The sequence below is a fragment of the Lepus europaeus genome, chromosome 18, assembly GCF_033115175.1.
Source record: "Lepus europaeus isolate LE1 chromosome 18, mLepTim1.pri, whole genome shotgun sequence".
Taxonomy (NCBI): Eukaryota; Metazoa; Chordata; class Mammalia; order Lagomorpha; family Leporidae; genus Lepus; species Lepus europaeus.
Genome location: NC_084844.1, coordinates 76,257,196 through 76,278,096, shown reverse-complemented (window position 1 = coordinate 76,278,096; position 20,901 = coordinate 76,257,196). Strand labels below are relative to the sequence as shown.

The window sequence follows — 20,901 nt, the reverse complement described above, 5'->3', positions numbered from 1 at the left end:
CCAGGGCTCCGCCGGCATGGGTGTGAGCTTGCCGGGCTCGCTCAGCCCCCGGGAAGGAACAGTTGTACCCAATGTGGGCACTGAAGCTTCCCGTCTGCTGCTCACCCTGTGAGGGTTTTTCTGCGTGAAACTACTCCGGACGCACGTGGTGCGCAGGGAAACTTTGAACCTGCGCCTTCCTGGGGTAAGACGCGTCCCCACCACATCATATTTTTAATCACAGGAGTTAATGGCTCTTCATGGAGGCCTGGGGGATCTGGAAAGGACAGTATCACTGTTCACTCCCCTGCCCTTGCTGCTCCCTGCACGGGGTGGGGGTGGGGGCAGGGCTGGGGGCTCCTAGCCTGGGCTCAGGGTCCTGGCTGAGTCTCCAGACTCTGCAGCCCACTCCTCACAGAGCATGCCAGGCCCTGGGGCTTCAGTCTGCCAAGGGGGCTGGATGGGGCCCTGGGAGAAAGAGCCCCGCCTGGGGCCCCTGGGCACCCCCCGTGGGTTTGCTGATCTCCACCTCGAGATCTCGCACGCCATGGGGCAAAATAATTAAATGTAATAGATGCTGAGGCTTCCGAAATTACATTATTTAGCAGCTCAGCTCACACACACACATGCGCACACATACGCACACACACACACGCTAAGCTGCACATAATTAATAGATTTATTTAAATCAGCCTCTGCCATCTGTATCCATCAGGGACGCACGCTGCCCAGGCAGGCCACATAGAACACTTCTGTTTGTGAATAGGAAGCCGGGAGTCCCCATGGGGAGCTGAGCCCAGCAGGTGTCATGGGGCCATGGCCACCGGGGAGGCCTGGGGGTTCCTGCAGACGAAGGGACCCTGAGTGCAAGTGGAGAGGCAGGGGCAGGGGCGCCCAGGCCGCTCTGCTGGCCGTGGGGACCTCCCCCTCCTCAGTGAGTGACTCCCTGGGTCTGCTGCCGCGCGTGGCTCAAAGGGGCCACATGGAGCTGCTGGCTCTCAGCTCTGCCGGCCTCCCCGGGTCTGCCGCGGGCCAACTCTCACGGAGTCAGCAGACCGAGGGAGAACAAGGGCGAAGGCTCTAGGAGGAAAGAAATCGGCGAGGGGAATGACAGACAGACACACTACTTTGAGTATGCTGCTGCGTTTATTTGCTGCAAAGCATAAGCTTTTATACCGCTTTTACACGGAACTTGGCAAAGCAAATACAGGCTTCAAGGAAAAGAAATTACGATTACAATCATTAATCAGCAGGACATTTTAACTCACATGTGAGACAATAGTGGTTTCGGTTTTTCAATCTACATGTGCCGTGAGAATCGTTTTTACACTTTTATGAAAGGTCACAGAGAGTTCATTTCTTAACTTAAAGACAATTTTTCTTTTATAAATTTCTTGATCATTTTATCCCAACCTCCTCTCACACGCACTAATTCGCTACCTGAATAATCACTAGAGGGGGTAAATATTTTCCCGCTTGCGGGGCCCACCGAGGACGAGTCCACCACCGCCCACTAATTAGATATTGTTCATATCCTTTTGGCAAAGTTCTCTTGGGAATCTTTGCTAATTCTTGCTCTCTTTTGGAATCTTTTTGGGCGTGCACATTTCCTAATAACATCTCCAAGTGGGCTTCTGCCGTGCCATCTCCTTCATCAAAGCTAAGCAGCTCCAGCTGCTCCGTGGGATCAAGCAATGTTCCCAGAGTGTCATTTGGGGTCAATGCCCAGGCTACATTGTACACAGCCTGGATGAATAGCGGCGCCCACAAGGATATGTTCCCGGAGGTAAAGTTTATTGAATCCTGGTGTCCCACCTGTACCCCACTTGACTGCACATAGCACAATGAAAAAGCACTGCTAAAATTAACAAAAGCAACAGCAAGGAAAGTTCTCTGAGCCAAGCTGGCAGTTTCCTGCCTCTCCTTGCACCAGGGGTCATGACGACCGCTGACTGCATGGGAACCGCCTGGGGCTTCACTCCGCGGAGCACTGACCCCAACCCTCCAGCCCGAGGGTCCCAACATGGCAGCATTTTTGCTACGCAGATGGGACAGCTGTGGGCGTAGCACGGGTCCTTCCTTGGGCTTAACCCACCTGGCTGGTACAAGGGTAGGACCCAGACTGCCCCCAGGAATGAAGCCCAAGCTGCCCACTACCGTGGGCTGGAGGCTGGGTGAGAGGCAACCCAGTCATCCTCACCGGACCCTGTGGCCTGCCCTGGGGGGGCCAGGGTGACAGCTATGCCTCAGAGCCCTGTCCTGGCACCAGGGGGGTGGCTTCATATGTGGGAGGTGAGCGTACCAGGGGCCTGTGTTTTGGGGGGGAGGGTCTGCACTGAAGCCCGAGTCGGCCTGCAGGGGCGGGGTGAGGGTGACAGGCCCAGGCACCTGGACCTCTCATTATACACAGGGCTCTGCCCCATTAGGATGCAGAGTGGGGGTGGGGAGGCCCACGCCTTGGCCATGTCCACCTGTGGCCTGGCTTGCTTCTGACCCCCAGGAGCCCTGGACACGTGGGTCCCTGGGGGCAAATCTGACCACATCCCCAGGGCTCCCTGCACCAGCCCTGGCTCCTGGCTGCTCGTGGGGTCAGCAGGGGAACAGCTGCATGATCTGTTTGGGGAAGCTGGGACTAGCACTGCCGCCCTGCCTGCATGCTCCAGTGTGGTCTCCACCCCCTGCTTGTTACGGGGCCACGTGTGTCTCCCCAGGGGTGACCCATGCCAACAGGCTGGAGATGGCGTGGAACGGGGCTCACAGGCCCTGTTCACACCTGATTTTTCCCTGCCTCTGAGCCGCGCCGAGGAGCCGGGGCTTCCATGAGCACAGGTGGGTGTGGCCGGCCTGATGTGGCCTCCTTCGGTGGCCGCCAGCTCCCTCTCCAGGAGCCCAGGTCCTGGGCGTGGGGGGCGGGGTCTGACCCAGGCCCCCTCCTCGTCCCCCCTCTGCTGGCTTTCTGCCTGAGCCAGCTCCTCAGGGAGACCTCCACCGAGTGTCCGCCCCCCGGAAGGATGCATGCCCATTCGCGGAGGCACCTGTCACTCCAGTGGCTTCTCAGGGGGCGCTGCCTTGGGGGACTTGGGGAGAGGGGAGTGGGCAGGCTCAGAGGCCCAGGCCCCCTTGTCAGGGCCTGAGTTCTCCGTGCCCGCTCATTGCCCATGGTGGGCGCTGCCTGGCCTTGGGGGAGGCAGTTTCAGTTCCATCCAACCTCCATCTCCCACTCTGTCCTCAGAGAATAACCAGGGGCCAGTTATAGCTCGGGAGGGGGAGGGAGTCGGCCAGGGCACAGTGTGGCTGCCCTGTAAGTCCCCAGGGGCAGAGCCCACAGAGGGTGCAGGGGACAGCAGCAGGACCCGCCCGGGAGCCATGCTGTGGGCTGGCCACACTGTGACCCTAGACCCCAGCTCTGGAATGGAGAGAAGCATCTCTTGCTGAGATCACCTGGGACAGCCCCCTGGGCAGTGGGGCTGGGGTTTCCATGGACGCTGGGCCACCTGTCACCCAGCGCCGTGGCAGCCTCCTGGGGAAAGGGTCACCTCCAGACTCTTGGTGGTGTCCCAGGCACTGCGGTGGAGTTGTGCTGACTGTGGGGGCTGGGGTGGGTGCCTGCGTCTCTGCCCCTCCCCCGGATTCTGCCCCTGCAGGTGCAGGTGCCGGGCGAGGTGGATCCTGCCCCCACTCCCGAGATAAGGGAGCTTCCTACTCCTGCTGGCCGCTGGCTGCGCTGTGTGCCTGGCCTCTTGCACATTCCCAGGTTCAGTCTGGGTGGGACGAAGCCCCTGGATCCTCCCCGCCCCTCCCAGGGTATTGAGTGTGGGGCCCTTGGCACATTTTCCTGGCAGGAAACAGGCTGTGAGCCACCGTCTCGGGGTCTTGGGGTGGACAAGGCCGCGTCTGTCCTGCGTTTGTTTGATTGTAGGAAATGCATCCCCGTGTCTGACAACAAGTGAACCCGGACAGGGAGGGGCACTGCCCAGCCGCCTGGAACCGGAGTGGGCGGCTCACGGGGTCAGAGGGACACCAGCCCTGTGAGGTCTCCTCGGCCGGGAGTGGACGCCGAGGCCCCTCCTGAGCCACTGATCGGGGCAGCCCGTGCTTCTGTGGCCCCTGCCCATGCCTGCTGTGACACTGCGTGTCCTCGGGGCCTCCTGCTGCCCCCACCGCTGTCACCAGCCAGCTGTCTGTGCGGTTGGAGAGCCTCATGTTTGAGGGGGGCAGATGTGGCTGGGAGCCCCTGGCCCGGGTCTTCTTTCTGTGGACACACCAAGCCGTTCCAGGCTACGCAGCTGCCTGTCAGGACACGGGGCCTCCACGTGCTGCCCAGCGGAGGCATGTCCACTTCCTGACCAGTGATGGCCGGGGCCACTATCCAGATGAGCTCCTTGGCTTCCATGTGGCCCTGACAACATGTCCGTGTCTTCCTTCTTGGCTTCTGGTCACTGGAGGGCGTGCTGGGACATCTGGGAGCCCAGAGGGACAGCACCAGCAGGTGCTAAGGACACAAAGCACTTTCTGCTCTTTTTAAAAAAGATTTATTTTGTTTTTTATTCGAAAGAGTGGCATAGAGGGAGAGACTGGGAGAGAGAAAGAGAGAGAGAAGAAGAAACTGGGGGAGAGAGAGAGGAAGAGAGAAAGGTCTTCCATCTCTGGTTCCCTCCCTGAATGGCCACAATGGCTGGGGCTGAGCCAGGCAGAAGTCCAGAGTCAGGCACTTTGTTCGGCCATCCTCTGCTGCTTTCCCAGGGAGCTTGGGACTCGAACCGGCACCTACATGGGATGCTGGTGTTGCAAGCAGGGGCTCAGCCCGCTGTGCCACAGTGCCAGCCCCACAAGGCACTTTCCGGACACAGAAGTGGGGCTAAGAGAACCACGTTCTGAGGCGGGCTTGGTCCTGCTCCTGGGGTCTCACAGGCACTGCATCCCATTGGTTCCTGGGAAGATCCATCTCTGCTGTGTGGGGGTAGGGGCCCCATGTGACTGCGGCTCTGAACTTGGTGGGTGTGGACACAGCAGTGCTGAGGGCAGGGTGTGGATGGGGAAGGAGCCCATGCTGATGTGGGAGCCTTGAGCCTTGTGTCTCAGCAAAGCCGGCCAGCCACGATTCCCAGAGGGCCATGGGGCAGAGGGCGGGGCTCACACTGCCCAGCGTCCCCATCAGGGGCTCTGGGAATTCCCTTCCTGTTTGACGGACAGACACACAGAGCCCAGGAAGGGCCCACACCCCACAGCAAAGCCTTCCATCCTGGCTTGAGAGGGTTCTGTCGCCAGTGTGTCTGTGGCCCTGTGGCAGGTATGATACGGCTAAGGGGTGAGGGGTGCAGGGAGGCAGGTGCAGGTGACCCCAGGCATGGGCCTTGCAGCCTCCGTCTCGAGCAGGCCCTGTGGCCTCTCCACCTCCTCGTGCTGACGCGGGGCTGACGTGATTGGCTTTGGCCATGATTGGGGTGGCCCAGGTCCCTGCAGCAGGTGGTAATGAGCTGCTCGCACAAACAACGCTCCCCCGTGTTCTGCAAAAATCAATAAACCATTTCTGATGCTCCACGTGGAGCCCAAGTGACTGACGCAGCTCTGACCTCGTTCAGAAATCCGTGTGCTCCACAGCCAGCTTTGGGCAGCTCCGGCCAGGGCCGCATACGTGCTGGAACAGGAGACAGCCATGGGGTCGCCTCCATTGTGCTGTCCATGGCTGGAAGGCCCTTGGGGCAGTGACTCTGCTCCCAGCTCTGCACCGGCCCTCACAGCCATTCCTTGAGTGCCGTCTTCCCCCAGGCTGTGGTACGGGCAGACAGGGCAGCTCCTACAGGACAGTTGGGGACAGGGTGGCTCCTACAGGACAGCTGGGGACAGGGCAGCTCCTACAGGACAGCTGGGGGCAGGGTGGCTCCTACAGGACAGCTGTGGGCAGACAGGGCGGCTCCTACAGGACAGCTGTGGGCAGACAGGGCAGCTCCTACAGGACAGCTGGGGACAGGGCAGCTCCTACAGGACAGCTGGGGGACAGGGCGGCTCCTAGAGGACAGCTGGGGACAGGGTGGCTCCTACAGGACAGCTGTGGGCAGACAGGGCGGCTCCTACAGGACAGCTGGGGATAGACAGGGCGGCTCCTACAGGACAGCTGGGGACAGGGCAGCTCCTACAGGACAGCTGGGGACAGGGTGGCTCCTACAGGACAGCTGTGGGCAGACAGGGTGGCTCCTACAGGACAGCTGGGGACAGGGCGGCTCCTACAGGACAGCTGGGGGATGGGGCAGCTCCTAGAGGACAGCTGGGGACAGGGTGGCTCCTACAGGACAGCTGTGGGCAGACAGGGCGGCTCCTACAGGACAGCTAGGGACAGGGCGGCTCCTACAGGACAGCTGGGGACAGACAGGGCAGCTCCTACAGGACAGCTAGGGACAGGGCGGCTCCTACAGGACAGCTGGGGACAGGGCAGCTCCTACAGGACAGCTGGAGACAGGGTGGCTCCTACAGGACAGCTGGGGGACAGGGTGGCTCCTACAGGACAGCTGGGGACAGGGCAGCTCCTACAAGACAGCTGGGGGTAGACAGGGTGGCTCCTACAGGACAGCTGGGGCAGACAGGGCAGCTCCTACAGGACAGCTGGGGACAGGGCGGCTCCTACAGGACAGCTGGGGACAGACAGGGCTCTGACCTCGTTCAGAAATCCGTGTGCTCCACAGCCAGCTTTGGGCAGCTCTGGCCAGGGCCACACACGCGCTGGAACAGGAGACAGCCATGGGGTCGCCTCCATTGTGCTGTCCATGGCTGGAAGGCCCTCGGGGCAGTGACTCTACTCCCAGCTCTGCACTGGCCCTCACAGCCGTTCCTCGAGTGCCGTCTTCCCCAGGATGTGGTGCGGGCAGACAGGGCAGCTCCTATAGGACAGCTGGGGGCAGACAGGGCAGCTCCTACAGGACAGCTGGGGGCAGGGCGGCTCCTACAGGACAGCTGGGGGCAAGGCAGCTCCTACAGGACAGCTGTGGACAGACAGGGCGGCTCCTACAGGACAGCTGGACACAGGGCGGCTCCTACAGGACAGCTGGGGGCAGACAGGGCAGCTCCTACAGGACAGCTGGGGGCAGACAGGGCAGCTCCTACAGGACAGCTGGGGGCAGGGCGGCTCCTACAGGACAGCTGGGGGCAGGGAAGCTCCTACAGGACAGCTGGGGACAGACAGGGCGACTCCTACAGGACAGCTGGGGGCAGACAGGGCAGCTCCTACAGGACAGCTGGGGGACAGGGCAGCTCCTAGAGGACAGCTGGGGGCAGGGCAGCTCCTACAGGACAGCTGTGGGCAGACAGGGCGGCTCCTACAGGACAGCTGGGGACAGACAGGGCGACTCCTACAGGACAGCTGTGGGCAGACAGGGCAGCTCCTACAGGACAGCTGGGGGCAGACAGGGCGGCTCCTACAGGACAGCTGGGGGACAGGGCAGCTCCTACATGACAAGTGGAGTGTCAGGGTCGGAGCCACCATGGCCACTGCTCTCACCGCCAGTGCTGGTTTCAGTGCCACGACCACCACCAGGTAGTGGGGGCACTGGTTAGTGCACCACGCTGCTCACTGCAGGTAGGATGATGACACCACTGCTGGTTAGCACATCCCCAGTGCTAGTTATACACCCTCACTACTAGTTAGTACATCCCCACTGCTAGTTAGTATGACACTACCACTAGTTACTACGCCACTGCTGGTTAGCACATCCCCATTACTAGTTGGTGTGATACCACTGCTAGTTATACACCCCACTACTAGAGTGACACCACCGTTAGTTACTATCCCACTGTTATTTAGCACACAGTTATGCCACACTGGTTAGCACATCCCTACTACTAGTTAGTGTGACACCAACACTAGTTATTATATCACTACTAGTTATACAGCCCCGCTACTTATTAGTATGGTACCACCACTAGTTATTATATCACTGCTAGTTATTACATGACTACTAGTTATACACCCCACTACTAGTTAGTGTGACACCACTGCTAGTTATTACATGACAACTATTATACACCCTATGACTTATTAGTATGACATCACTGGCAACTATATCACTACTAGTTAGTACATTCCCACTACTAGTTAGTATGACACCACCATTAGTTACTACATCAATGCTAGTTATACATCCCCACTACCAGGTAGTATGAAGCCACTGCTAGTTATACCACTACCAGTTAGCATGCCCCACTACTAGTTAGTACACTCCACTACTCGTTAGCCCACCCCCACTACTAGTTCATGCACCACCGCTGCTACCTCTTCTGCTACTGTTCACGTGGTCATAGCCCCCAATTATTTCCAGTGCTGGGAGGGGAACAGATAGTGCCCAGCAGCTCTATGGGCTGGCCTGTGGCCAGCGACCCAGGGATCACCTGTGTCTCAGCAGGAGCCCGGCTCCCAGCAGAATGGCTTCTCGGGTTGGAGGACACAAATTTGGCTTCCCTGGGGGTCCACAAGGTCCAGGTTGCAGCACCCAAAGCCCTTGGCCCCTGATGAACAGACGGCTGGTCTCCCCAGGTGCGTCTGTGGCCAGCTGGGCCCAGCACTGCTCCCGTGGACAGTGCTGCAGAGCATGGGGGGAGAGGCTGACAAGCTTCGGGGAGCTGCCCCTACACTAGATGGCATCTGTGGCCTTTCTGTCCCCCTCGAGACCCAGGGCCGCCATCTGGGCAGGAGATGGTGCCGGCAGCCATGGGGGGAGCCGCAGGCTGGCAGCTCCCACACCAGACACTGGCTGGATGGAGCCTCCTGCTGGCTTGCTGGCAGCCGAGCAGCGGCCTTGACCTTCAGCCATCTCTGACATTCAGCGCACAGGGCCAGGGCCACCCCCACCTCGCTGTCTCCGCTCGGCCTCCTGCAGACGGTGGCCTATCTCATCCGTGGGGGGTTCTGTGCCCTGGTCCAGAGGGGCAGGCATGGGTGCTGGTCCTTGGAGGGCAAAGGGACGGACTCCCAAGCCACACGGGGTCTGTGCCCCTCACCAACAGCCTGGCTTGTGCTGATGTGGTTAGGTGCCAGCAGGGGCCAGCACCGGCCGTGCCATGAGTGTGTTTACCTGTGTCTAGGAAGGGCCCTGGCCAGGGAGGGGACCTGCGCCTCCCCCAGGTAAAGCGGTCTTGCCACCAGAGCCAGCACAAGGATGCTGCCTCCCCTGCGCCAGCTGGCACCGGACTCTCAGCCTGGGGGCTTCCCTGCCCCCTGCGTTGATCCCATAGCCCGGTGGTCCAGCCATGTTGCTGTGGCTCCTGCTCACGGAGCAGCCAACGCCAGCCACTCAGATTGAGGTCCAAGAGGTAAGAGGTCAGGAGGAGAGATGGGCGTGGCCTGGGAACTCTGCATGGCTGTGGGAAAAGCTGCTCACTCTCGAGGGCCACAGCAGAGCTCAGACTGCCTGTCCCAGGGTTCTCTGTAGACAGCGCCTCTCAGTGTGTGTGTGCATCTCACAGTGTGTGCATCTCACAGTGTGTGCGTGTATCTCACAGTGTGTGCGTATCTCACTGTGTGTGTATCTCACTGTGTGTATGTGTGTGCATCTCACAGTGCATGTCTCATATGTGTGTATCTCACCGTGTGTATGTGTGCATCTTACAGCACATGTCTCACTGCATGTGCATGTGTGTATCTTACTTCGTGTATGTGGATCTCACAATGCGTGTCTCACTGTGTGTGTGTGCATCTTACAGTGTATGTGCATTTGTGTGTATCTCACTGTGTGTGTGCGTTTCTCACTGTGTGCGTGTGCATTACTCTGTGCCTGGGTGTCACATAGCAGGGTGCCCTGTATGGGTTCCCCCACCAGTTGCCCTGGAGATGAGGCATGTCCTATGTGCTCATTGTACACAGGGAGCGAGGATGGTGGGCAGCTGGGGTCAGCCCCTGTGGAGCCAGCAGAGAAGCCGCAGAGGACAAGTGAGACCATTCCCTGGGGGAAGCTGGTGCCCACTGAGCCGGGCTTTGCAGGGCCAAGGGTCAGAGCCCTGCTGTCACTCGCCCTGTGGCACCTGTGTGCTCTGTCTCAGCCCACGGGGAGCCCAGGAATGCTGCAGGTCACAGGCCTCAGGGCCATCCCCTGTGGACCTGAACAGACCCAGAGCAGTGACTCTGGGTAGCAGGTGAGGGTTTTATTCTCTACTGAACACTCCTTGCCTAGACCAGTGGCAAGGAGGGAGAGGAGATAGATCGATGTGTGAATGGTTGGATGGATGATGAACAAATGGATGGATGATTGGATGGATGATGGATGGATGGATGGAAGAAAGGACAGAAGGATGGATGGATGATGGGTGGACGGACAGACAGGTGGAAGTATGGACAGACAGATGGAAGGGTCATGGGTAGATGGACAGCCAGGTAGATATATGGATGGACAGATGGGTGGATGGATGGATGGGTGGATGATGGATGATGGATGGATGATGGATGGACAGGTGGATGGATGATGGATGGATGGATTTGTGGGTGGATAGATGGATGATGGATGAATGGATGGACAGATGGATGGATGGAAGAAAGGACAGATGGATGAACAGATGGATGGATGGATGATGGGTGGACGGACAGACAGGTGGATGTATAGACCAACAGATAGATGGATGGATGAGTCATGGGTGGAAGGACGACTAGATGAGGGAACTCATGGGCAGACAGATAGACAGGTGGGAGAGTGGATAGATGGACAGGTGGGAGTGTGGATAGATGGACAGGTGGGAGTGTGGATAGATGGACAGGTGGGTGAGTGGATAGATGGACACTTGGGTGAGTGGATAGATGGATGCGTGGGTGAGTGGATGGATGGACAGGTGGGTGAGTGGATGGATGGACACGTGGAGTGTGGATAGATAGACACGTGGGTGAGTGGATAGATGGACATATGGGTGAGTGGATAGATGGACACGTGTGTGAGTAGATAGATGGACAGGTGGGAGTGTGGATGGATGGACACATGGGTGAGTGGATAAATTGACATGTGGGTGAGGGGATGGATGGACAGGTGGGTGAGTGGATGGATGGACAAGTGGGTGAGTGGATGGATGGACAGGTGGGTGAGTGGATGGATGGACAGGTGGGAGTGTGGATGGATGGACAGGTGGGTGAGTTAGGGAGTGAGGGGCTCTGTGGAGACGTTCACTCTGCTCTCGAGGGAAGTAACAGGGGCTGCCCAGGTGGACGCTGCTCCAGCTGGCCTCTCCTGTGCTGACACAGGTCACAGAGCCTCAGTCTGCTCCATGGTCCATGAGCATCTTTGCCTCCTACGCTTGCTGCGAGAACTGCGTGCACGAGGCCCACGCTGGGGCCCAGCCCACCATAGCGGGCTCCTGCCTGCCCCTGCAGAGTGCTCTCCAGGGGTGTGGGGAAGTGTGCTGTCGGCGGTGGGTCCAGTTCATCTGCACCCTCTCCCCACTCCACAGTATCCTGTCACCTGCTGGCTGGGGCAGAGATATTCCCAGGCTGTGCTGTTACAAAGCGGCTGTCTCTGCGCACCTGTGCTGGGTGGCCTTGAGGGGGGTGTGCTCTGGACTTCAGCTGTAGCATCTTCAATTTAATTATATTTCTACAAGAATATTTGAACGGAAAATAATTGTTTTTCAAGAATAAAATGTTTCTGTTTATTTCCTGGAGGGGCAGGCTGAGCCCTAGCTTGGCGGTGGGGGGCGACCTGGTGTCCTGCCCACGTGGCTGCAGAGGTCCCAGGTGCACACGCAGGAGGAGAAAGCACCTGGTCCCCACCCAGGCCAAGAGGCTGCCCCCCATCCCCACTTGGAAATGCATTGAAAGACAGCCCACTCTGAGTGACCAGGGAGAATCCAGGGCAGCTGATGTGTGAGCTGATGTGTGCAGAAACGATAAGAATTTCAAAATGGGGAGCAAGGAAATCGTGGCCACGGGTCAGATAAGAGCTGCCCCAGTGGCCGCTGGGATGGGGCAGGAGCTGGCAGAAGCTGGACAGAGTGAGCTGGCTGGGGGTGGGCAGGCGGCTGAGAGGAGGGTCCTCCTGTCCCATGCCACTGAACCCCTGCTCCAGGCAAGGCTCCAGGTGCCTTGTGACCCAGAGCCAAGGCCCTGGCCAGGGGCAAGGATGTGGGGCACAGGGTGCCCTTGGGGTGTTGCAGGGGGAGGTGTGGCCAGGTACAGGATGAAGGACAGGCTTGGGAGATGAGCAAAGGGCCGGGTGGCCTTGAGTAGCCGGCGGGCCCCCGAGCAGGGCGACGAGGAGGGGAGAGGGGGTGTGGGTCCCCTGCCCAGGCAGCCGCGAGCACCAAGCAGCCACGGTTCCGGCTCTGCTGGACAGGGAAGGTGGGTGCCATAGAGGTCACAGCTGCTCTTGTCTGGGGTTCCTAGGCGGCTAAAGGGTAAATGAGAGTGCAGCGGGAGGCTGGCCAGCCGGAGGTCTGTGTGCACCCAGGAAGGGAGCCCCCGCCTGCTGACCAGCCAGTGGTCACTTGCCGCCCCGGCCTCAGCCTCCACTGTCCTTTAACTGGCCGCCTTCCCCTCTGTCTCTGCTGTGCCCCCAGAGCAGGAGCCACGTGGAGTTCAGGCCCCGGGATGCTCGCCGCTGGAGCTGGGTGTCCGCCCACCTGGGAACTGGGTCTCGGTGCAGCATCAGAGCTTGAGCTGGGACAACAGTCCCCTTCTGTGAGGCCGAGCCCACCTCACCCGTGCCGGTGGAGGAAGACAGTGCTTGGACTTGGCCTGTGCGGCCATGGGGCTCTTCTTGCACAGCACGTCACGGTGTCCCAGTCGCTCTCGGCTCCGCGGCAACTCAAGACCTGGCGCCTTTGTGTATATGTGTGTGTGTGTGCGCGTGTGTGTTTCAGCAAGTTTAATACATTCAAGATTATTTATTTACTAGAACAGAATTAAAAGTCTCGCCAGGCAGCTGAAGCTGGGGAGCGAGAGGAGCGCGTTTGGCCCATGGCGGCGAGCTTGTGCTTGAAGGAGGCCATGCCCGCTTCGTGCTACAGCCTGGGCAGCCTTGTTGGCGGGCAGAGGCCCGAGGTGAGTCCATCCCAGCCGGTCCTCACCACCAACACCAGTGCCCCAGGGTCCCCAGGAGGGGCCTCCCTCCCTCCCTCCAGAACTCCAGCGGCCCCGCCCAGCACAAGCCACCTGCACTGGGCTCCTGCGGCCAGCCAGGGACAAGACTGAACTGCAGGCCCGGGAGGATTCCTCACAGGACAAGAGGCAGCCTCCACCCCTCCACCCCCATGAGCAATAAATAAAAGCAAGGCTGTGGGCTGTGGTGGGGGCCTGGACGCACACTCACAGGTGCCTGGCAGGGCCCTGAGGCCGGTGAGCCGAGAAGCAGGAATGTGGAAAAATGCAGGGCCGAGACACTGTGGATGGCGACACTTCTCACGACGACAGTCAGCGCCCCGTGGGCACAGGGGCCCGGCCACCACCCATGGGATCAAACGCTGACACCCTTTGATCAAAGGTTTCCAGGAATGCGCCTAGGGCAGAGGAAAGTCGAACGCTTATCCAGAACCAAAGTTGTAAGTGGTCAAGTATTGGGAGCTCGGCTGCTGAGAGCGATTTCACTTAAATTGGAGAATTCACTGCTTCCTCTCCACCCCAGCTGTGATTCCCTGGCCCCAGTGTTTTTTATGTTTGTTTGTTTGCTTTTTGTTTTTTAGACAAAGCTTTTTTGTCCTGGAGCCATGGAGGAGCCTGGGAGCACTTCCCAGAGGACATTGGAGATCCACTGCTGCCGGGACCGCTTCCCCAAGGATGGCCAGCCCTTCCACTACATCTTGGGGAGCATCCACTACTTCCGCGTGCCCAGCTTCTACTGCAAGGATCGGCTGCTGAAGATGAAGATGGCGGGGCTGAACGCCATCCTGGCGGGGGTCTCCCTGCTTGGTTGTTGGAGCAAGAGTCCATCATTCTCCACTCTTCTGACCCAGATCACCTCGCGGCTGTGGACAAGTGGCTGGGCGTCCTTCTGCCCAAGAGGAAGCCTCTGCTCTATCAGAATGGAGGGCCGAGTATACCTGTGCAGGTTGAAAATGAATACGGCAGCTACTTCTCCCGTGACTGTGACTACCTGCGTTTCCTGCAGAAGCGCTTCCACTACTACCTGGGTGACAATGTGCTTCTGTTCACCACTGATGGTGCACAGAAGAAGTTCCTGCAGTGTGGGGCACTGCAGGGCCTCTATGCCACAGTGGACTTTGGAGTAGGTAACATCACAGATGCTTTCCAAATCCAGAGGAATAGTGAGCCCAGAGGACCCCTGGTCAATTCTGAATTCTATACTGGCTGGTTAGTCCACTGGGGCGAACAGCACTGGACAGTCTAGAGTGAAGCAGTGGCTTCCGCCCTCTATGACATCCTTGCCCAGGGAGCAAATGTGAACATGTACATGTTTATATGTGGGACCCATTTTGCCTATTGGAATGGGGCCAACAAGCCCTACACACCACAGCCCACCAGCTACGACTATGATGCCCCCCTGAGTGAGGCAGGGGACCTCACCAAGAAGTATTTTGCCCTGTGTAAGGTTATCGGGAAGTTTGTAGCATTACCAGAAGGTCCCATTCCTCCATCCACACCAAAATATGCATATGGAACAGTCCCACTGAAAAAGTGAAGGGCAGTGGATGCAGCTCTGGATGTCCTATGTCCCTCTGGGCCCATCAACAGTGTTTATCCCCTGACGTTTACCCAGGTGAAACAGTACTTTGGCTTTGTGCTGTACCGGACAACACTGCCTGGGGACTGCAGCAACCCTACACCCCTCTCTCCACCCCTCAATGGAGTCCAGGACTGGGCCTGCATCGCTGTGGATGGGATTCTGCAGGGAGTGCTGGAGCGAAACCACGTGCTCACGGTGAGCATACAAGGGAAGGCTGGAGCCAGGCTGGACCTCCTGGTGGGAACATCGGGCACGTGCACTATGGCAAAGCCATCAACGACTTTAAGGGCTTGATTTCCAACTTGACCCTGGGTTCCTGCATCCTCACAAACTGGACCATCTTCCCCCTGGACACCGAGAGGGCAGTGAGCAGCCTCCTGGGGGACTGGGGTGGCCTCCAGAAGGATGCCAGTGCCTGCAGCTCCCAGAACTACACAGTGCCAGCCTTTTACACTGGGAACTTCTCCATCCCCAGCGGGGTCCCATCCCTGCCCCAGGACACCTTTATCAAGTTTCCTGGGTGGACCAAGTGTCAGGTGTGAATCAACGGCTTCAACCTCGGCCGCTACTGGACAGCGCGCGGGCCCAGGTGACCTTGTTCATGCCAAAGCACCTCCTCAGCACCTCGACCCCCAACACCATCACGGGGCTGGAGCTGGAGCGTGCACCCTGCAGCCAGCACTGCCAGGGTGCCATGGAGTTCGGGGACAGGCCCATTGTCAAAGCCACCGCCTCTCAGGGCCTGATGAGACCCACAGTGTTCAAGTCACAACTAGAGCCTTAGGGGACTGAAGGCTGTGCCCAGTGGGGTCCAGCACCCCCACGTCCCAGATAAGAAAACTCCATCAGGTCTACATCTGCCAGAGAAGTCCACTAGAAAGTGAATCGGGTTCCCGGCGTGGGTCTTCCTGGTGCTGGGACAGCCCCGAGCATGGGACGGAGCTGACAGCACAGGCTGCCGAGCAAGCTCCGCATGTGTTCCAGTTTTTATTTTGGAAGAATCATGTTGTCTTTTTTTGTTAAATGAAAGTTGTACTTGGATGATGAAAAAAAAAAAAAAAGTCCCAGGGTCGGGCATCAGCGGTCCTGGGTGCCCAGGAGGGGGCTGTGTGTCATGGAAGGGGCCAGGCATCACATGTTCGGGGTGCCAGGGAGGGGCCAGGTGTCAGGGGTCCTGGGTACCAGGGAGGGGGCAGGATGTTGGGGGTCCCTGGTGGTAGGGAGGGCACCGGGCGTCTTGGGTCCCAGGTAGCAGGGAAGGGGCCAGGCGTCTGGGGTCCCGAGTGACAGAGTGGGGCCAGGCATCAGGGGTCTTGGGTGCCAGGGAGGGGGCTGGGCGTCAGGGGTCCTGTGTACCAGGGAGGGGGCTGGGTGGCTGGGGTCCCGAGTGACTGTGAGGGGTCGGACTTTGGGGGTCGTGGGTACCAAGGAAGCAGCTGGGCATCGGGGAAGGGGCCAGGTGTTGGGGATCCGGGGTGCCAGGGAGGGGGCCGGGCATCAGTGGTCCTGTGTACCAGGGAGGGGGCCAGACGGCTGGGATCCCCAGTGACAGAGAGTGGCCGGGTGTCAGGGGTCCCGTGTACCAGGGAGGAAGCTGGGCGTCAGGGGTCCCGAGTGACAGGGAAGGGCCAGACGTGGGAGGTCCTGGTACCAGGGAAGGGGCTGGGCTTCAGGGAAGAGGCCGGGTGTTGGGGATCTGGGGTGCCATTGAGGGGGCAGGAAGTTGGCAGTCCCAAGTGACAGGGATAGCCGGGCATCAGGGGTCACCGGTGCCAGGGAGGAGCTGGGCGTCCATGGTCCCTGGTCCCAGGGAGGAGGCTGGGCATCAGGTTCCCTGGTGCCAGGGAGGAGGCTCGGCATCAGGGGTTCCTGTTGTCAAGGAGGGGACAAGAGCCCGGGATCCTGGGTCCCAGAAGGGAGCCGGGCGATGGGGATCCCAGGTACCAGGGTAGGGGCTCAGCGTCATGGGTCCAGGGTGCCTGGGAGGGGGCTGGGCATCAGGGAAGGAGCCAGGCCTCTGGGGTCTGGGGTGTGAGGGAACGTGCCAGGTGGCGGGGATCCTGGGTGGCAGGGAAGGGGCTGGGTGGCAGGGGTCCTGGGTGCTAGGGAGGGGCCCAGGTGGCGGGGGTCCTGGGTACAAGGGAGGAGGCTGGACATCCGGGGTCATGTGTGTCAAGGAGGAGGCCCAGCATCGTGATCCAGGGGCCCAGGAAGGAGCCTCACGTCGGGGGTCCGGGGTGCCAGGGTGGGGGTCAGGCGTTGGGGGTCCCTGGTGGTTGGGAGGGCACCAGGCGTCAGGGGTCCTGGGTAGCAGGGTGGAGGCCTGGCACCAGGGGTCGTGAGAGACAGGGAGGGGCCAGACATCTGGGGTCCTAGGTACCAGGGAAGGGGCTGGGCATTGGGGAAGGGGCAGGGTGTCGGGAATCTGCGGTTCCAGGGAGGGTGCTGTATGTCAGGAGTCCCGAGTGACAGGGAGGGCTGGGTGTTGGGGGTCACAGGTGCCAGGGAGGGGGCCAGGCGTCGAGGATCCTGGGTGTCAAGTGGGGGCCAGGCTTTGGGGATCCCAGGGCCCAGGAGGGAGCCAGGAATTGGGGGTTCTGGGTACCAGGGTAGGGGCTGGCCATTGGGGGTCCGGGGTGCCAGGGAGGAGGCCTGGCTTCAGGCGTCCAGGGTGTCAAGGAGGGGGCCAGGTGTCCTGGATCCCAGCACCCAGGAGAGAGCTGGGCATCAGGGGTCCAGGGTGCCAGGATGGGGGCCCGGCATCGAGGTTCCCAGGTGCCAGGGAGGGGTTCGAGAGTCCTGGGTGCCAGGGAGGAGCTGGGCGACCGGGTTCCCAGGTGCTAGGGAAGAGGCCCGGTGTCATTGGTCCTGGAAGTCAAGGAGGCGCCAGGCATCCAGGATCAGGAGCCCGGAGTCGGGGGTCCAGGGTGTCAGGGAGGGGGCCAGGCTTTGGGGGTCCTGGGTGCGAGGGGTGGAGCCGGGTGTCAGGGGTCCCGGGTAACAGGGATGGGGCCGGGCATCTGGGGTCCCGAGTGACAGAGAGGGGCTGGGCGTCAGGGGTCCCTGGTACCAGGGAAGGGGCCGGGTGTCTGGGATCCTGAGTGACAGGGAAGGGCCGGCCATTGGGTGTCATGGTTGCCAGGGAGGTGGTCGGGGTCCCGGGTGCAAGGGAGGGGTCGGGTGTTTGGGTCCAGGTGCAAGGGATGGGGCCGGATGTCAGATGTCCTGGGTGCCATAGAAGGGGCCAGGCCGCAGGGTTCCTGTGTGCCAGGGAGGAGGCCAGACATCCAGGTCACGGGTTTCAAGGAGGGGGCTAGGCTTAGGGGATCCCGGGGCCCAGGAGGGAGCTGGGCATAGGGGGTCCTGGGTACCAGAGAGTGGGCCAGGCGTTGGGGATCGTGGGGCCCAGGAGGGAGCCGGGCGATGGGGGTCCCAGGTACCAGATTGTGGCCAGGCGGAGGAGGTCCCGAATTCCAGGGAAGGGCTGTCACTGGGGGTCCCGGGTGCCAGAAGAGTGGCTGGGCATCAGGGAAGGCATCGGGCGTCCAGGGTCCCGGGTGTCAGGGAAGGGGTCAGGGGTCCCAGGTAGCGTCCTTGGGTTCTGCTTTCCCCCTGTGGAGACTCACCAAGTCAGGGTTCTCAGCTCTTAGGTGCCCGGCAACCCCCAGCAGGAGAAGGTGGAGAGCGCAGACCCCCACTGGGCTCTGGAGCCTTCTCCTGGGACCTCACTCCACAGAGGAACTCTAGGACCACTGTGAGGTCAAGATCCCACGTGATGACATCACCATGCCAGACTAGACTGGGGCGCACACAGCATCACAAAAGACGCAGCCAATCAGCATCCTCCAGGGCGTGGCTCCCTAACCAGTTTGTGCTCCAAGTGAATCAGGAGAGGTGGGAAGAGGCCTCCTCCCCTTCTCCTGGGCTGCTCTCTGGTGGTGCACCTGCCACCCGCTGGGGTCGCCGCATACTTCTCGAAGGCAGATCCTGGCTGCAGCTGGCGGTCACCTGCTTCAGGTGAGTTAAAATTCTGCTTCTTGGCTTAGGGGCTTTCGCTTTGTCTTCGTATTTCTGCTCATTTTTCTGTTGGGCCATTTGTATCATCTTTTAATAGTGATTTGAAGAATACTTAAAGGCATCACATAATTGAAGCCTTTTTTTTTTCCCCTGTCAATATATGTTGTCCACTCTGCCTACTGACCTTTAATATCTTCTATTTGTTTCTTGCGGTGCTTGGTAATCTAGTGGATTTTAAAAATATCGATTTTTCCTGAAATCTTGTTCAATTCATTTATCAGTTTTTGTTTTTAGATGTTATGGATTCTCTCTAAATAAAGATCTCCAATATACTGAGATTTTATTGCTTAGAAATTGATCTTTACACCTTAGTTTTTCTTTTTGTTCTTTTTCCTCCTCTGTTGACTACTCCTCTAGTAAGAAGGCTGCCGTGCAAGCTCCGCAGGTGTTCTAGTTTTTATTTTGGAAGAATCACGTTGTGTTTTTGTTAAATAAAATTTGTACTTGGATGTTGGAAAAAAACAAAAACACCCCAGGGTCAGGAGTTGGGGTCTGGGTGCCAGGGAGGGGGCTGGGCATCTGGGGTCCCAAGTGATGGGGGGGTGGGTGTCAGGGGTCCTGGGCGCCTAGGATGGGGCTGGGTGTCAGGGAAGGGACCGGGCCTCAAGGGTCTGGGGTGCCAGGGAGGGGGTAGGACGTTGGGGGTCCTGGAAACTAGGGAAGGGGCCGGTCGGCAGGGGACCTAGGTGCCAGGGAGGAGGCTGGACATCCGGGGTCACAGGTGTCAAGAAGGGGGCCAGGCGTCGGGGATCCTGGGGCCCAGAGGGTGCCAGGAGAAGGGGGTCCTAGGTACCAGGGTAGGGGCTGGGCGTCGGGGACCCAGGGTGCCAGGGAGGAGGCCGGGCGTCAGAAGTCTAGGGTGACAAGGAGGGGGCCAGGCGTCAGGCTCCCTGGGGCCGAGGATGGAGCTGGGCATCGGGGGTCCGGGGTGCCAGGGAGGGGGCTAGGCGTCAGGGGTCCCGTGTACCAGGGACGGGGCTGGGTGGCTGCGGTCCCAAGTGACAGAGAGGGTCTGGGCATCAGGGGTCCCAGGTACCAGGGAGGAGGCCAGGCATCAGGGGTCCCGAGTGACAAGTAGGGGCTGGATAGGGGTTCCTGGGTACCAGGGAAGGGGCTGCGCATCAGGGAAGAGGCCAGGTGTTGGGGATCCAGGGTGCCATTGAGAGGGCCAGAAGTTGGGAGTCCCAAGTGACAGGGAAGGCCAGGTGTCGCAGGTCACCGGTGCCAGGGAAGGGATCAGGGGTCCCGGGTGCAGGAGGCCAGGCATCAGGGGTTCCTGGTGTCAAGGAGGAGCCAGGATTCCAGGATCCTGAGGCCCAGGAGGGAATCAGATGATGGGGGTCCCAGGTACCAGGGTAAGGGCTCAGTGTCGGGGGTCCAGGGTGCCAGGGAGGTGGCCAGGCATCTCGAGTTCCGGGTGCCAGGGAGTGGGCCAGGTGTCAGGGGACCCGGGTGCCCTGGAGGGGGCTGGGTGTCGGGGAAGGGGCCAGGCCTCTGGGGTCCAGGATGCGAGGGAGGGTGCCAGGTGTTGGGGGTCCTGGGTGGCAGGGAAGGGGCTGGGCAGAGGGTTCCTGGGTGCCAGGGAGGGGCCCAGGTTGCGGGGTCCTGAGTGCAAGGGAGGAGGGCAGACATCCGGGGTCACATGTGTAAAGGAGGGGCCCGGCATCGAGATCCAGGGGCCCAGGAAGTAGCCTCGGGTTGGGGGTCCAGGGTGCTAGGGAGGGGGCCAGTCATCAGGGAATCCGAGGCCCAGGACGGAGCCGGGCGATTGGGGTTCTGGGTACAGGGTAGGTGCTGGGTGTCTGGGGTCCAGGGTGCCAGGAAGGGAGCTAGAGTCAGGGATTCTGGGTACCATGGAGGAGGCTGGGCATCAGGGGTCCCGAGTGACAGGGAGGGGCTGGATGTTGAGGGTCTTGGGAACCAGGGAAGGGGCTGGGCATCTGGGAAGGGGCCAGGTGTCGGGGATCCGGAGTGCCATGGCGGGGGCCAGATGTTGGGAGTCCTGTTGACAGGAAGGGCAGGGTGGTGGGGGTCAGGGGTGCCAGGGAGGGTGTAGGTGTCCCAGGTGCCAGGGAGGAGCTGGGTGTCCAGGGCCACGGGTGCCAGGGAAGAGGCCCGGAGTCAGAGGTTCCTGGTGTCAAGGAGGGGGCCAGGAGTCTAGCATCCCGAGGCCCAGGAGGGAGCCGGGCAATGGGGGTCCTAG

The 20,901-nt window shown here is 60.1% G+C and overlaps 2 pseudogenes; both read left to right on the top strand.

Moving 5' to 3' along the window:
- LOC133747049 (adenomatous polyposis coli protein 2-like) overlaps positions 1–20,901 on the top strand; it is an 834,579-nt pseudogene that overhangs the window by 220,215 nt on the left and 593,463 nt on the right.
- LOC133776807 (beta-galactosidase-like) lies at positions 12,899–15,405 on the top strand (annotated as a pseudogene).